Consider the following 16433-nt stretch of genomic DNA (forward strand, 5'->3'; position numbering starts at 1 on the left):
GAGGAGTGTCATAGGAAGGCTCCTGTTCTCCATATACATAAATGATTTGGTGGACAGGGTAGGCAGCAACCTGCGGATGTTTGCTGATGATATCGTGGTGTACGGTAAGGTGTCGAAGTTGTGTGACTGTATGGGTCAAGTCGTTTAAGTATCTCGGTGTAACGTTGCAGAGCGGTATGAAATGGGACGAACATGTGAGAACTATGGTACGCAAGGCGAATGGTCGGCTTCTGATTAGTGGGAGAATTTTTGGAATGTGTGGTTCAGATGTAAAGGAGACTGCATATAGGATGCTAGTGTGATTAGATCTTGAGTGCTGCCCGAGTGTTTGGGATCCATATCAGGCCGAATTAAAGGAGGACTTCTAAGCAATTCAGAGGTGGGTTGTTAGACTTGTTAACGGTAGCTTCGAACAACAAGTAAGTATTACGGAGATGCTTCGGGAATTGAAATGGGAATCCCTGAAGGAATGCCGAGGTTCTTTTCGGAGAACACTATGGAGGAAATTTAGAGAACCGCCATCTGAAGCTGAATGCAGAACCAGAACGATTGTACTGCCGCCAACCTACATTGTGAGGAAGGACCACGAGGATAAGATACGAGAAAATAGATCTCATAGGGAAGCATATAGATCGTTGTTTTTCCCTCGCTGTATTTGCGAGCATAACAGTGGAGGGAAATATAAGTCGTAGTAGGTGGTAGGTGGTACCCTTTGACACGCACCGTATGGTGGCTTGCGGAGTATCTATGTAGATGCAGATGCAGATGCAGATGTAGATGTAGGTGTAGGCATCAGCATTTGGTGATCAGTATAGCCATAACGAAAGCCGCCTCAGCACAGAATACAAACAGCACGTCTGTAACAGCGAAAGGGTTAAGACTTTCAGATATAGGGAATATTATAGGGGATAACATATATACATGCCGGAGGATTGTAAAGTCTGAATGTGCTGCAATATCGTTTGCAGTACCACTTGATAATGGAGCAAAGGTCGAAACTGCAATGTCGAAATAAATAATTTATACTGTCAACGTCGTATATGATGTCCTTTAAAAGAATCTAGATGACTATGAACCCCGACTATGAGAAGTTAAAAATTGGATTAAGAACAATGTTCTGTTTGTTGGTGAGGAGCTATGTAAGGCGAATATATAACGCAATGCCATTTAGAAAATATATCTTTATACTTGAGGTGTGACTCATTCTTTAATAAGAATAGCAGTATGCCCAACGGCACTCGACCTACAATGGTAGCAAATACATTTGTCTGAATCACACCGCTCCATTTTGTACTGAATATGTTATAAGTGGACTTATTTTAACATTATTCATTGTGTAATATATTGATTATCCCTTGCTGCTGTAGTGTTATCTTGAAGCTGTGAGAAAGGAGGACAGGCGCTCCAAGGCGCGGAAGCAGAGACGATTCTGAGGGCAGGCGAAACCAGGAGAGATATCGTTACGTGAAGTAAGCAGTAAGGGGAGAGCCTTGCGAAAATGCTGACGCCCCCAGACACGATCCCAGTGCGTTAGTTACTCTTCAAGGAATTAACATGTAACTTCATATGTCGTTTAGACGCTACGGTAGGTTGCCACCGTAGAACTTTGTAACCAACAGGCACGTACTAGCGTATAAAGCCAGCTTGATACCAGCTCTGAGAACAGCAATGGCAGTAGGCTCACAAGGGTTAGAAAGAGAGCGAAAACGCCAAAAAACTGTTGACCTATCAGTCCCTACTCTGGGGAGCCCGAGGGGCGGGCTAATTGACGTATAAAGATAATGTTTCAAGCCTTATTCGGCCAAGCAGTTACGTTTAGCTTTCAGTTGAACAATGTTGATACCAAATACGGACTTAGTTAGTGCCACTGCATTAACGTCCCCGCCTTAGGAGCACTAGAGGGGACCTAACTAAATCGTGATTGGCAGGCACCTGCAAGAGACCTGCGCGATTGGCTGGGGGGGCTTTAAGTGGGAAAAACAGTGCCGCCACGCGACTGTTTAAAACCCATAGATTCCGCATTTTGGCTGAGTTCTCAGTCAGGCGACCTGGGCGCCGAATCCGCGTCCGCCGACTCCAGCCTCGGTCCAGCTCCACGTAAGTCTGCCCCAGTGAACAGTGGCACATTCAGTATGTTTTGTTTTGCAACTAAGTTGTTGCCTTAAGATGCTGCTAGTGTTTTCTACTGTCGTTAGCATCCACTCGTGGGACTTCTGCACTGGCTTCTGTTGTAACAGTGTTAGTCGCGATTTTTCTAACCCTATAACTAGCCACCAGTGTGTTAGTTAGCCCTGTCTGGAATTAACAACTATTTGGAAACCCTGTTTGTGCAAGAGTCTCCACAACGAGTTCCCTACCAAGTCTCACCACCCGCATTTCTAGTAAATGCCTGTACCAGTGTTGGCTCAAAAAAATGGTTCAAATGGCTCTGAGCACTATGGGACTTAACATCTGTGGTCATCAGTCCCCTAGAACTTAGAACTACTTAAACCTGACTAACATAAGGACATCACACACATCTATGCTCGAGGCAGGATTCGAACCTTGACCGTAGCAGTCGCGCGGTTCCGGAGTGCGCGCCTAGAACCGCTAGACCACCGCGGCCGGCAGTGTTGGCTCAGATAGAAGAAAATAATCAAATGCCTTCACTGTGAATTGTCCTTCTGCCTTCTGCTCTATACCGCTCGTGAGTGCGGACTGACCAGTAACCCCTTTTTCCCCTCTACCACCTATTCAGGACACGACAATTGGTACGTTATTCGTCACTAAATTATTTAGAATATTTCTTTACATAAATACATCATGCTATGAAAAATATACATCATTTTCAAAAATGTGCTTCGTTAATACTACTTTCGAAGACAAAGTAATAATAATTTTTCACCGAAGCAAGTGACTGAATTATTTAAAGTCCATAGAAATTCTCTGCATGCAATTCTGATGCGTTTCATACATACAGACAACGTTTTAAAAGTTAACTAAAGAAAGGCAAGCCATTGATTGCACGGCCGACTGCAGATGAATTTACATTCAAATCAAACGAAGCTTTGCACTTGCAACTAATGAACAAAATACGATAGTATGAGTATCAGACAAGCTTTGTCAGGCACTGTATTTCAGAGTTCCAACTAAATAGAATGTAGCGTGTTGTTCTTAACGAAGGGAAACACGTAGTGAAATTCTGTTATAGGACCATTACTGTAAACAGTATGTATATAAATGAGCTACTGGATAACACTGGGAACACCATTAAACTGTTCGCGGATGAGGTGTTGCACAGAGAGAACTTCCAGCGGTAGAAAATTGCAGCGACATGCACAAAGGTAAGCAGGGGATCGATGCAAACTGGCAGCTAACAGACTACATACAAGTATAGCGTATTCCGCTGAAAAACGCGGAATCGCCCGTTGTTGTTCGATTACACAACAGGTGATAGTCGCTGGAAACAGTGACATCCAGTAAACATAAGGGAGATTGTAGGAAAATAGATGGCAATCTGGGATTAAATGGAAGAATCCTCTGAAATTTAAACAGAGAATATTTGTCATGCATTCGATTGGTAAGAGAGACTTTTATATCAAGGAGTTAATTACTGTTAAGTTGTGACAGCGTACTTTACTAGATTAGTCAATCAATATACTACTTCCTCTTATATAAGCATCTCGGAAAGAACATAAGTATAAGAAAATTAGAGTGGAGCTCTGACAAAGAAGCTTGCATGTTAAGATGTAGAATAAGCTTCAGGTCCCAAAGGCCATTTCAGAGTATGAAACAGATACTCCATACGTACATATTACTTTCTATCTATGATAGATGTGCAAGTACAACAAGGAAATCTATGAGAACGCATTCAGCGAGGCGTATTTATAAAAAATAAAACGTGAATAGATCTACAAAATAAGTAGAAATTGTTTGAAGGTTTCATATGAGCCCATATATCTGCTCGTTCTTGGGCATATCAGATTGTGCTCCAATTAAATTGATGATCAACATGAAATTTTAGCAGTCAGGGCCAGCAGCCACTGAGATGGAAGGTGAAGCAGGCTGTGATTGGTTAGGATGTATGGCAGTTCAACTCCCATGGAGTGGCTGCAGTGTAGCGGTGGCGGGTACTGAATGGTTATCCTTGAAGGAAACAGTGCTGATCGAATTTCTCTCGTTCCATAACAATTACAGCAGTCCAGACCTAGCTGCTTTGTTGACCTCCGTGACGTAGCAGTCTCAGACGATGTGGCGCCCTGGAGCCAGCACTACCCCTCCAGATAGGTGGTGCGCTGCATGTTCTCCATGGTGGTGACGGTGGTTGGCGAGACGCTGCGGTCAGCACACAGCAGAGGCGAGTGGTCGGTGGCTGCATCGGCCAGTGGCTGACAGCAGAAGGCAGTCGCAGCTATTGGCCTGCTGCTACAGCTCAGTAGCAAGCACACTGGGGTATATGGGGACATACTGTGGGCTCTAGCACAGTTGGTGATGATGGTGTGTACCCACACAAGGCGAGGATAGCGACCAGTGGTAAATGACTGTCACCTGGCAGATGACAGTCACCCAGAAGCTGACTGACCGATGGAAAGGCGCCTTGTTGTCCGTGTTTTAACTCAGCTCAGGAAGTGGCCTGCAGCTGTTGATGGCAGAGCCCACCGATGGCAGCGGGCTGATGCATCGTGGTGTGTAGACTTTCGTGAACCTCCGCTAAGCTAGTGACTGATGATGTGTAAAAATGAGTGCCTAGATCTGGGTGATATCATCCAGGTTTGATGTCATTTATGGAACAGTAGCAGTCCTGCTGCCTGATGCCCAGCCATTAGCTAATGGTGACACTATGCTCCAGGTCTTTTGGCATAACAGTAACTCCACAGATACTGTAAAGGTATCACAACTTCTTTCTTTATAGGCCCTGTCAAATTACTTCTGCATTGTCAGCTTGCTGAATACAGATTTTGCATACTGATTGCGTGTTCTTGTGACATGGTACCTAGTTTCATAAGTGGCATGTGATGCACTCCTTATGATGCCGTTTAATGACTCGTCTCAAGAGCGGTCTGTTTAATCAGGTGGAATCGTGGCTTAACAAAATCTAAGATATCTGTGTTGAGATCCTCAGTAGTTTCTCTAAACAAGGACGACACTTTTTCTGAACCATTAACAGAACGGTGGCTGGCTAGACAAGGAGATCAGGGAGATGATAGTCTTTCGTGGGAAAGAACATATTTTTTATTTATTTATTGTTCCGTGGGACCAAATTAAGGAGAAGTCTCCATGATCATGGAAAGAGTCAGTACATGAAATTATAACACGATAGTAGAAACAGACAAAATGAAATATAAGAAACGTATTCAGGCGAAGGTTCATAAGTTTAAATAAAGAAAATCAACAATGTAACACCGGAATTTGCTTAATTTGTCAGCTCTTCCCGGAGCTCTTCGACAGAATAGAAGGAGTGAGCCATGAGGAAACTCTTCAGTTTGGACTTAAAAGTGTTTGGGCTACTGCTAAGATTTTTGAGTACTTGTGGTAGCTTATTGAAAATGGTTGCAGCAGAATAGTGCACTCCTTTCCGCCAAAAGTCAAGGAAGTGCATTACACATGCCGATTTTATTTCTGCCTAGTATTAACTGAGTGAAAGCTGCTAACTCTTGCGAATAAGCTAATATTGCTAACAAAAAACGACATTAAAGAAAAGATATTCTGTGAGGGCAATGTCAGAATTCCCAGACTATTGAATAGGGGTTAACAAGAGGTTTTCGAACTTACACCACATATAGCGCGAACAGCCCGTTTTTGAGCCAAAAATACCCTTTCTGAATTAGAAGAATTACCCCAAAAAGTAATACAATATGACATAAGCGTATGAAAATATGCGATGTAGACTACTTTTCGTGCCGGCCGGTGTGGCCGAGCGGTTCTAGTTGCTTCAGTCTGGAACCGCGTGACCGCTACGGTCGCAGGTTCGAATCCTGCCTTGGACATGGATGTGTGTGATGTCCTTAGGTTAGTTAGGTTTAAGTAGTTCTAAGTTCTAGGGGACTGATGACCACAGATTTGAAGTCCCATAGTGCTCAGAGCCATTTGAACCATTTTATACTTTTCGTGTTGAGCTGTCACTTATGTGAGATACTGTTCTAATGGTAAATAAAGCAGCATTTAGTTTCTGAACAAGATCCTGAACATGGGCTTTCCACGACAGCTTACTATCTATCCGAATGCGTAGGAACTTGAACTGTTCCGTTTCACTTATAATATGCCTGTTCTGTCTGATCAAAATTCTTTTTGAATTGTGAGTTAGAAACTGTAAAAACTGAGTCTTACTGTGATTTAGCATCAAACTATTTTCCACAAGCAAAGAACTTATTTCATGAACTACATTATTTGATAACGTTTCAATATTACACACAAGATCCTCACTACCAAGCTGGTGTCATTAGCAAACAGAAATATTTTTGAGTCACCTATAATACTGGAAGGCATATCATTTATATAAATAAGAAACAGCAGTGGCGCCAGCACTGACCCTTGGGGAACGCCCCACTTAGCAGTGCCCTCTTGGGACTGAACATCACTACCACTCTCAATATTGCGGAGAATTACCTTCTCCTTTATGTTCTTAAAGTAAGAGGCGAACCAATTGTAAGCTACTCCCCTTACTCCAATGGTCCAATTTCTGCAGTAATATTTTGTGGTCAACACAGTCAAAAGCCTTCGTTAAATAAAAGAAAACACCTAGCGTGCGCAACCTTTTATTTAATGCGTCCAAAAGCTCGCAGAGAAAAGAGAATATAGCGTTTTCAGTTGTTAAACCATTTCTAGAACCAAAATGTACATTTGGCAGCAAATTATGTGAATTTAAATGCTCCAGAAACCTTGTATATACAACCTTCTTGATAACTTAAGCAAACACCGATGGCATAGAAATAGGTCTATAATTGTCAACATTATCCCTGTCTCCCTTTTTATAGAGTGTCTTCACTACCGAGTGCTTTAATCGCTCAGGAAACCGACCACTCCTAAAGAAAAAGTTATAGATATGGCTAAGTACTGACCTAACATACATAGAACAGTACTTCCGCATTCTGCTAGATACCCCGTCATATCCATGGGAGTTCTTGGTCTTTAGTGATTTAATTATTAACTGAATCTCCCTCTTGTCAGTATCATGGAGGAGCATATCAGGTAACAGTCTCGGAACACTTGTTTCTACAAGCGCTATATGATTCCCTGTCGCGACTAGGTTTCTATTTAGTTCACCTGCTATATTCATAAAGTGATTCCTAAATACTGTACATATATGCGACTTATCAGTAACACGGACATTCCCACTACGCACTGATTCTATATACTCGACCTGTCTCTGCAGACCAACCATTTCCTTTACGACTGACCATATGGTTTTAATTTTATCCTGAGACTTAAATATTCTATCTGCATACCACATATTTTTTGCCTTCCTAACAACTTTTTTAAGCACCTTACAGTACTGTTTGTAATGGGCTGCTGCATTTAGATTTTGACTGTTTCTAAAGTTTTGATATAATTGCCACTTTGTTCTACAGGATATTCTTATTCTTCTAGTCAGTCACCCAGGGTGCCTGTTTGTGCTTGTACCCTGTTTTGAACGTTCTAACGGGAAGCAATTTTGAAAGGGCACGAAAAAAGACTTGAGGAAAGCATTACATTTATCGTCTACTGTATCAGCACTATAAACATCTTGCCACTCTTGTACCTTGATAAGGTTTACAAAGGTCTGTACAGCTACTGGATCAGCTTTCCTATAAAAGTTGATAACTATATTTAACATGCGTTGCAGCACAAGAATCTTTTAGAGTTAAAACTTGTGCATCATGATCTGAAAGGCCATTCATCATTTGCTAACAGAATGCCCTTCTAGTAATGAAGAATGAACAAAAATGTTGTCTATGGTTGTTCTACTGTTCCCTTGCACTCTCCTTGGAAAGAATACGGATTGCGTAAGATTACATGAATTAAGGAGGTCTACCAGCATCCTTTTCCTTGCACAATCACTTATACAATAAATATTGAAGTCACCACATGTAACTAACTTTTAGTATTTCCTATAAAGTGAACCAAGAACCTACTCTAGCTTTAGCAAAAATGCTGTGAAATCGGTGTCTGGGGATCTACAAATAACAACAGTTAGAAGTTTAACTCCACTAAATTTAACCACACCTGTACATCATTCAAACACCTTTTCAGCGCAGTACTTTGAAACGTCAATTGACTCAAATGGGATACCGTTTCTCACATACATGGGTAGTCCCCAACACCGCAAAGAGCTCCTAGAAAAGCTGCCAGCCAACCCGTATCCTGGTAAAGGAAGACTCTGAATTATCTCTTTATTTTAGAAGTGTTCAGATATACCAATAATTTCAGAGTCAACATCTATAAGCTGTTCACTAACTTTATCTCTAAAACCGTGTATATTTTAATGAAACATACTAATTCCCTCATTACTCGGATACCTAAGCTTTGTCGAAAGTGGTTTCTTTGTTAGAGAGACTTCCCTTAAGCAGGAATACCTATTAGCTGACTTCAATCTAAAAAAGGTGCAGCTCTAACACCCACTAGTACAGGAATTTTCCCTGTGAATGATCCCACCACCCTCACCTATGCTGTCACCTATAAGCTTTGCCAACCTCCCCTTTCCATACCTGTTGAGGGGTAGGCCATGTCTGGTGAAACCCGTCCTGCTGATGGACTCCACCGATACCACTGAAATGTGACTCATGCCTTCTGTCATCAGCGCACCCCTAAGTCTCATGTTATTACGCTTCACGGCTGTTTTAAGATGAGGCCAATCGTGATTCTGAAACAGTTCCATGAAATGCACATTCGTGTTGCCAGTCTGAGTGGCTATCTTTTCCAGGTCACCATCTATGTCATACTCCCCATCCCTATCAATACTATTACCAGCCCCACCCACAATCACTACCTGATCCTCTTTAGTAAAATCCCTACATAACCCCTCTATGTTAACAGTCACCTGAGCCAATCCTGCATTAGGCTTCACAATGCTGGTGACCTGGTATTCACTCCCCAACACTTCCTGCAACTGCTGGCCTACACCTCTACCATGAGAACTACCTAACAGCAGAACCTTCTTCTTTCTCTTTATACTTTGCAACTGTCCTAGCCACCGTAACTGCTGAGGTCTGCTGCATACTTCCTACATCTACAGCTACTAGAGATTCCTCTCCACTAGACTCTGACAGTTGGCCAGTTGGCAAACACCAATAGTAAAACTATCTGAAAATCTCTTTCTCCTAGCAGATCACTTGCCAACAGCTAGCTCCCATTCCCCAATCCCATTCTCCCTCCTCATCCTATCTAGCTCCTCATGTGCGTTTTTCAACTGCACCTGAAGGGCACAGATCTTACGCTCCTGCTCCTCTATCAACTTACTCCTGCCACATAACCTGCAATTCCTGGAGGGGATCTCACCAGAATGCCCACTGGCTTCCCCACAGCGTTCTTCCAGTAAAAATACTTCGAACTAGTCTCACACCCCAATACACTACCGACGAACCTACGGCAAAGCCCACACTCCTAATTCATGGTGAGATTTTACAGTTATTGAAACAAGAAACCTACTTTATTTAAGTTCCGCAACTACAATAAGAAGATGTTAAAAACTGGCTACGTAATCACTAAGTTACTCTACAAGAGAAGTAACTACTATTATTAACAGTATTAATCAATAGCAAATGAGAATATAACAAAAGACTGACACAGAGAGAAAATAAAACGTCTAATGCCACAGTAAGGAAACTGAAAACAGTTCCCAAAAATTTCTTTTTAAATTATTTCACCAGAAAACACCAAGAACACCGGTTGAAGACTACTAAACTTCCTAAATAAACCACAATACACAAACAATTAATTAGTACTTAGCTTTTGATGCGCCGCTACAGCTGCAACTGGTCAGCGCGGAATGTAAACACGGGTAAGAGGTTAAGTTGCTCGACACGAAACACTCACAAATATCAGGTCACAACACAAGAAAGGCGGAGGTGAATGAAGAAACCACTAATAATTCACTTATATATTAAATATTGTCCGCAGCTCGTGGTCTCGCGGTAGCGTTCTCGCTTCCCGAGCACGGGGTCCCGGGTTCGATTCCCGGCGGGGTCAGGGATTTTTCACCTGCCTCGTGATGACTGGGTGTTTGTGTCGTCTTCATCATCATCATCAATCATCCCCATTACGGTCGGAGGAAGGCAATGGCAAACCACCTCCACTAGGACCTTGCCTAGTATGGCGGCGCGGGTCTCCCGCGTCGCTCCCCTACGCTCGGTAAACGGAGTATGGGACTCATCATCATCATCATTAAATATTATCACAAAAACCGTTCAAATATGTATCTGAAACGCGCTTATGACGTCACACCAATAGATGTGCTTCGCGATCACACAACCTGAAGAAGAAAGGACGAGAAAAGGTTAATTTCCTTCATCGATGAAGTCAAGAGTGGTAAAGTACAAACTCCAAATACGCTGATATTTGTAATATCGGCAGTGTCTCTTTTAAATTAACCATTCGGAAGTTTGGATTAAGCGATTTGTGGAAAACAGGAAAAATCAATTTGGGTGACTGGATGGGGAATTGAACCAGTCCACTTTCTCACCTCACTCAGTGCGAGTTGCTGAGTACCAGCTGTACAGGACAGTCCGGACACAACGACAGAGTGTTTGCTTTCTCTGGATACAGAATCTGCTGTCTGACAGGAAGTGTGCTGTACTTCCAAATAACAATATATAGTAGTCGGTCTGTGCATCTATCTTCTTGGTGTGAGTCTGCATACATTTTAGCAGGATGGGACTTAAGTGTTAGAAATACTTGGTAGGGAAGAAACTGGATAATTAATGAGTACTGGGATGACATTCCAAACAACCCTAATCTGCACTCTTTTGTGAAGGATCTTTTCATTATAGCATTGCTGGAGATACGATTATCACAGCCACGTCTTAAATGGGTTCATTACGACAGAATACAATTTACGCTGACGTAAATGCAAAGTTCTACACCACGAACACCTTGACCGAACTCAACCAAACTGATACTTATGTATTTCTAAGCCTGTGGAATATCTACACTCCTGGAAATGGAAAAAAGAACACATTAACACCGGTGTGTCAGACCCACCATACTTGCTCCGAGCACTGCGAGAGGGCTGTACAAGCACTGATCACACGCATGGCACAGTGGACACACCAGGAACCACGGTGTTGGTCGTCGAATGGCGCTAGCTGCGCAGCATTTGTGCACCGACGCCGTCAGTGTCAGCCAGTTTGCCGTAGCATACGGAGCTCCATCGCAGTCTTTAACACTGGTAGCGTGTCGCGACAGCGTGGACGTGAACCGTATGTGCAGTTGACGGACTTTGAGCGAGGGCGTATAGTGGGCATGCGGGAGGCCGGGTGGACGTATCGCCGAATTGCTCAACACGTGGGGCGTGAGGTCTCCACAGTATATCGATGTTGTCGCCAGTGGTCGGCGGAAGGTGCACGTGCCCGTCGACCTGGGACCGGACCGCAGCGACGCACGGATGCACGCCAAGACCGTAGGATCCTACGCAGTGCCGTAGGGGACCGCACCGCCACTTCCCAGCAAATTAGGGACACTGTTGCTCTTGGGGTATCGGCGAGGACCATTCGCAACCGTCTCTATGAAGCTGGGCTACGGTCCCGCACACCGTTAGGCCGTCTTTCGCTCACGCCCCAACATCGTGCAGCCCGCCTCCAGTGGTGTCGCGACAGGCGTGAATGGACGGACGAATGGAGACGTGTCGTCTTCAGCGATGAGAGTCGCTTCTGCCTTGGTGCCAATGATGGTCGTATGCGTGTTTGGCGCCGTGCAGGTGAGCGCCACAATCAGGATTGCATACGACTGAGGCACACAGGGCCAACACCCGGCATCATGGTGAGGGGAGTGATCTCCTACACTGGCCGTACACCTCTGGTGATCGTCGAGGGGACACTGAATAGTGCACGGTACATCCAAACCGTCATCGAACCCATCGTTCTACCATTCCTAGACCGGCAAGGGAACTTGCTGTTCCAACAGGACAATGCACATCCGCATGTATCCCGTGCCACCCAACGTGCTCTAGAAGGTGTAAGTCAACTACCCTGGCCAGCAAGATCTCCGGATCTGTCCCCCATTGAGCATGTTTGGGACTGGATGAAGCGTCGTCTCACGCGGTCTGCACGTCCAGCACGAACGCTGGTCCAACTGAGGCGCCAGGTGGAAATGGCATGGCAAGCCGTTCCACAGGACTACATCCAGCATCTCTACGACCGTCTCCATGGGAGAATAGCAGCCTGAATTGCTGCGAAAGGTGGATATACACTGTACTAGTGCCGACATTGTGCATGCTCTGTTGCCTGTGTCTATGTGCCTGTGGTTCTGTCAGTGTGATCATGTGATGTATCTGACCCCAGGAATGCGTCAATAAAGTTTCCCCTTCCTGGGACAATTAATTCACGGTGTTCTTATTTCAATTTCCAGGAGTGTAGTTTAAAATGTAATCCTTAAGTCGCAACAGAGCATGCTCATTCGGCTTTATTTCTTCTAGAAGAACTGCACCAAGAGAGGGCTGTAGCTGGTAAGTGGAAAAATAAAATTACCGTGTAAAAGCACTTCACAAACTTTTCAGAACACAAAAAAGTGGCATCACAAGTAATGTATGCATTCAGAATGAGATTTTCACTCTGCAGCGGTGTGTGCGCTGATATGAAACTTCCTGGCAGATTAAAACTGTGTGCCCGACCGAGACTCGAACTCGGGACCTTTGCCTTTCGCGGGCAAGTGCTCTACCAACTGAGCTACCGAAGCACGACTCACGTCCGGTACTCACAGCCTTACTTCTGCCAGTATCCGTCTCCTACCTTCCAAACTTTACAGAAGCTCTTCTGCGAAACTTGCAGAACTAGCACTCCTGAAAGAAAGGATATTGCGGAGACTTGGCTTAGCCACAGCCTGGGGGATGTTTCCAGAATGAGATTTTCACTCTGCAGCGGTGTGTGCGCTGATATGAAACTTCCTGGCAGATTAAAACTGTGTGCCCGACCGAGACTCGAACTCGGGACCTTTGCCTTTCGCGGGCAAGTGCTCTACCAACTGAGCTACCGAAGCACGACTCACGTCCGGTACTCACAGCCTTACTTCTGCCAGTATCCGTCTCCTACCTTCCAAACTTTACAGAAGCTCTTCTGCGAAACTTGCAGAACTAGCACTCCTGAAAGAAAGGATATTGCGGAGACTTGGCTTAGCCACAGCCTGGGGGATGTTTCCAGAATGAGATTTACAATCTTCAGCGGTGTGTGCGCAGATATGAAACTTCCTGGCAGATTAAAACTGTGTGCCCGACCGAGACTCGAACTCGGGACCTTTGCCTTTCGCGGGCAAGTGCTCTACCAACTGAGCTACCGAAGCGCGACTCACGTCCGGTACTCACAGCCTTACTTCTGCCAGTATCCGTCTCCTAGCTTCCAAACTTTACAGAAGCTCTTCTGCGAAACTTGCAGAAGTAGCACTCCTGAAAGAAAGGATATTGCGGAGACTTGGCTTAGCCACAGCCTGGGGGATGTTTCCAGAATGAGATTTTCACTCTGCAGCGGTGTGTGCGCTGATATGAAACTTCCTGGCAGATTAAAACTGTGTGCCCGACCGAGACTCGAACTCGGGACCTTTGCCTTTCGCGGGCAAGTGCTCTACCAACTGAGCTACCGAAGCACGACTCACGTCCGGTACTCACAGCCTTACTTCTGCCAGTATCCGTCTCCTACCTTCCAAACTTTACAGAAGCTCTTCTGCGAAACTTGCAGAACTAGCACTCCTGAAAGAAAGATATTGCGGAGACTTGGCTTAGCCACAGCCTGGGGGATGTTTCCAGAATGAGATTTTCACTCTGCAGCGGTGTGTGCGCTGATATGAAACTTCCTGGCAGATTAAAACTGTGTGCCCGACCGAGACTCGAACTCGGGACCTTTGCCTTTCGCGGGCAAGTGCTCTACCAACTGAGCTACCGAAGCACGACTCACATCCGGTACTCACAGCCTTACTTCTGCCAGTATCCGTCTCCTACCTTCCAAACTTTACAGAAGCTCTTCTGCGAAACTTGCAGAACTAGCACTCCTGAAAGAAAGGATATTGCGGAGACTTGGCTTAGCCACAGCCTGGGGGATGTTTCCAGAATGAGATTTTCACTCTGCAGCGGTGTGTGCGCTGATATGAAACTTCCTGGCAGATTAAAACTGTGTGCCCGACCGAGACTCGAACTCGGGACCTTTGCCTTTCGCGGGCAAGTGCTCTACCAACTGAGCTACCGAAGCGCGACTCACGTCCGGTACTCACAGCCTTACTTCTGCCAGTATCCGTCTCCTACCTTCCAAACTTTACAGAAGCTCTTCTGCGAAACTTGCAGAAGTAGCACTCCTGAAAGAAAGGATATTGCGGAGACTTGGCTTAGCCACAGCCTGGGGGATGTTTCCAGAATGAGATTTACAATCTGCAGCGGTGTGTGCGCAGATATGAAACTTCCTGGCAGATTAAAACTGTGTGCCCGACCGAGACTCGAACTCGGGACCTTTGCCTTTCGCGGGCAAGTGCTCTACCAACTGAGCTACCGAAGCGCGACTCACGTCCGGTACTCACAGCCTTACTTCTGCCAGTATCCGTCTCCTACCTTCCAAACTTTACAGAAGCTCTTCTGCGAAACTTGCAGAACTAGCACTCCTGAAAGAAAGGATATTGCGGAGACTTGGCTTAGCCACAGCCTGGGGGATGTTTCCAGAATGAGATTTTCACTCTGCAGCGGTGTGTGCGCTGATATGAAACTTCCTGGCAGATTAAAACTGTGTGCCCGACCGAGACTCGAACTCGGGACCTTTGCCTTTCGCGGGCAAGTGCTCTACCAACTGAGCTACCGAAGCACGACTCACGTCCGGTACTCACAGCCTTACTTCTGCCAGTATCCGTCTCCTACCTTCCAAACTTTACAGAAGCTCTTCTGCGAAACTTGCAGAACTAGCACTCCTGAAAGAAAGATATTGCGGAGACTTGGCTTAGCCACAGCCTGGGGGATGTTTCCAGAATGAGATTTTCACTCTGCAGCGGTGTGTGCGCTGATATGAAACTTCCTGGCAGATTAAAACTGTGTGCCCGACCGAGACTCGAACTCGGGACCTTTGCCTTTCGCGGGCAAGTGCTCTACCAACTGAGCTACCGAAGCACGACTCACGTCCGGTACTCACAGCCTTACTTCTGCCAGTATCCGTCTCCTACCTTCCAAACTTTACAGAAGCTCTTCTGCGAAACTTGCAGAACTAGCACTCCTGAAAGAAAGGATATTGCGGAGACTTGGCTTAGCCACAGCCTGGGGGATGTTTCCAGAATGAGATTTTCACTCTGCAGCGGTGTGAGCGCTGATATGAAACTTCCTGGCAGATTAAAACTGTGTGCCCAACCGAGACTCGAACTCGGGACCTTTGCCTTTCGCGGGCAAGTGCTCTACCAACTGAGCTACCGAAGCACGACTCACGTCCGGTACTCACAGCCTTACTTCTGCCAGTAACCGTCTCCTACCTTCCAAACTTTACAGAAGCTCTTCTGCGAAACTTGCAGAACTAGCACTCCTGAAAGAAAGGATATTGCGGAGACTTGGCTTAGCCACAGCCTGGGGGATGTTTCCAGAATGAGATTTTCACTCTGCAGCGGTGTGTGCGCTGATATGAAACTTCCTGGCAGATTAAAACTGTGTGCCCGACCGAGACTCGAACTCGGGACCTTTGCCTTTCGCGGGCAAGTGCTCTACCAACTGAGCTACCGAAGCACGACTCACGTCCGGTACTCACAGCCTTACTTCTGCCAGTATCCGTCTCCTACCTTCCAAACTTTACAGAAGCTCTTCTGCGAAACTTGCAGAAGTAGCACTCCTGAAAGAAAGGATATTGCGGAGACTTGGCTTAGCCACAGCCTGGGGGATGTTTCCAGAATGAGATTTACAATCTGCAGCGGTGTGTGCGCAGATATGAAACTTCCTGGCAGATTAAAACTGTGTGCCGGACCGAGACTCGAACTCGGGACCTTTGCCTTTCGCGGGCAAGTGCTCTACCAACTGAGCTACCGAAGCGCGACTCACGTCCGGTACTCACAGCCTTACTTCTGCCAGTATCCGTCTCCTACCTTCCAAACTTTACAGAAGCTCTTCTGCGAAACTTGCAGAACTAGCACTCCTGAAAGAAAGGATATTGCGGAGACTTGGCTTAGCCACAGCCTGGGGGATGTTTCCAGAATGAGATTTTCACTCTGCAGCGGTGTGTGCGCTGATATGAAACTTCCTGGCAGATTAAAACTGTGTGCCCGACCGAGACTCGAACTCGGGACCTTTGCCTTTCGCGGGCAAGTGCTCTACCAACTGA

Source organism: Schistocerca gregaria, chromosome 1 (assembly GCF_023897955.1).
Source record: "Schistocerca gregaria isolate iqSchGreg1 chromosome 1, iqSchGreg1.2, whole genome shotgun sequence".
Taxonomy (NCBI): Eukaryota; Metazoa; Arthropoda; class Insecta; order Orthoptera; family Acrididae; genus Schistocerca; species Schistocerca gregaria.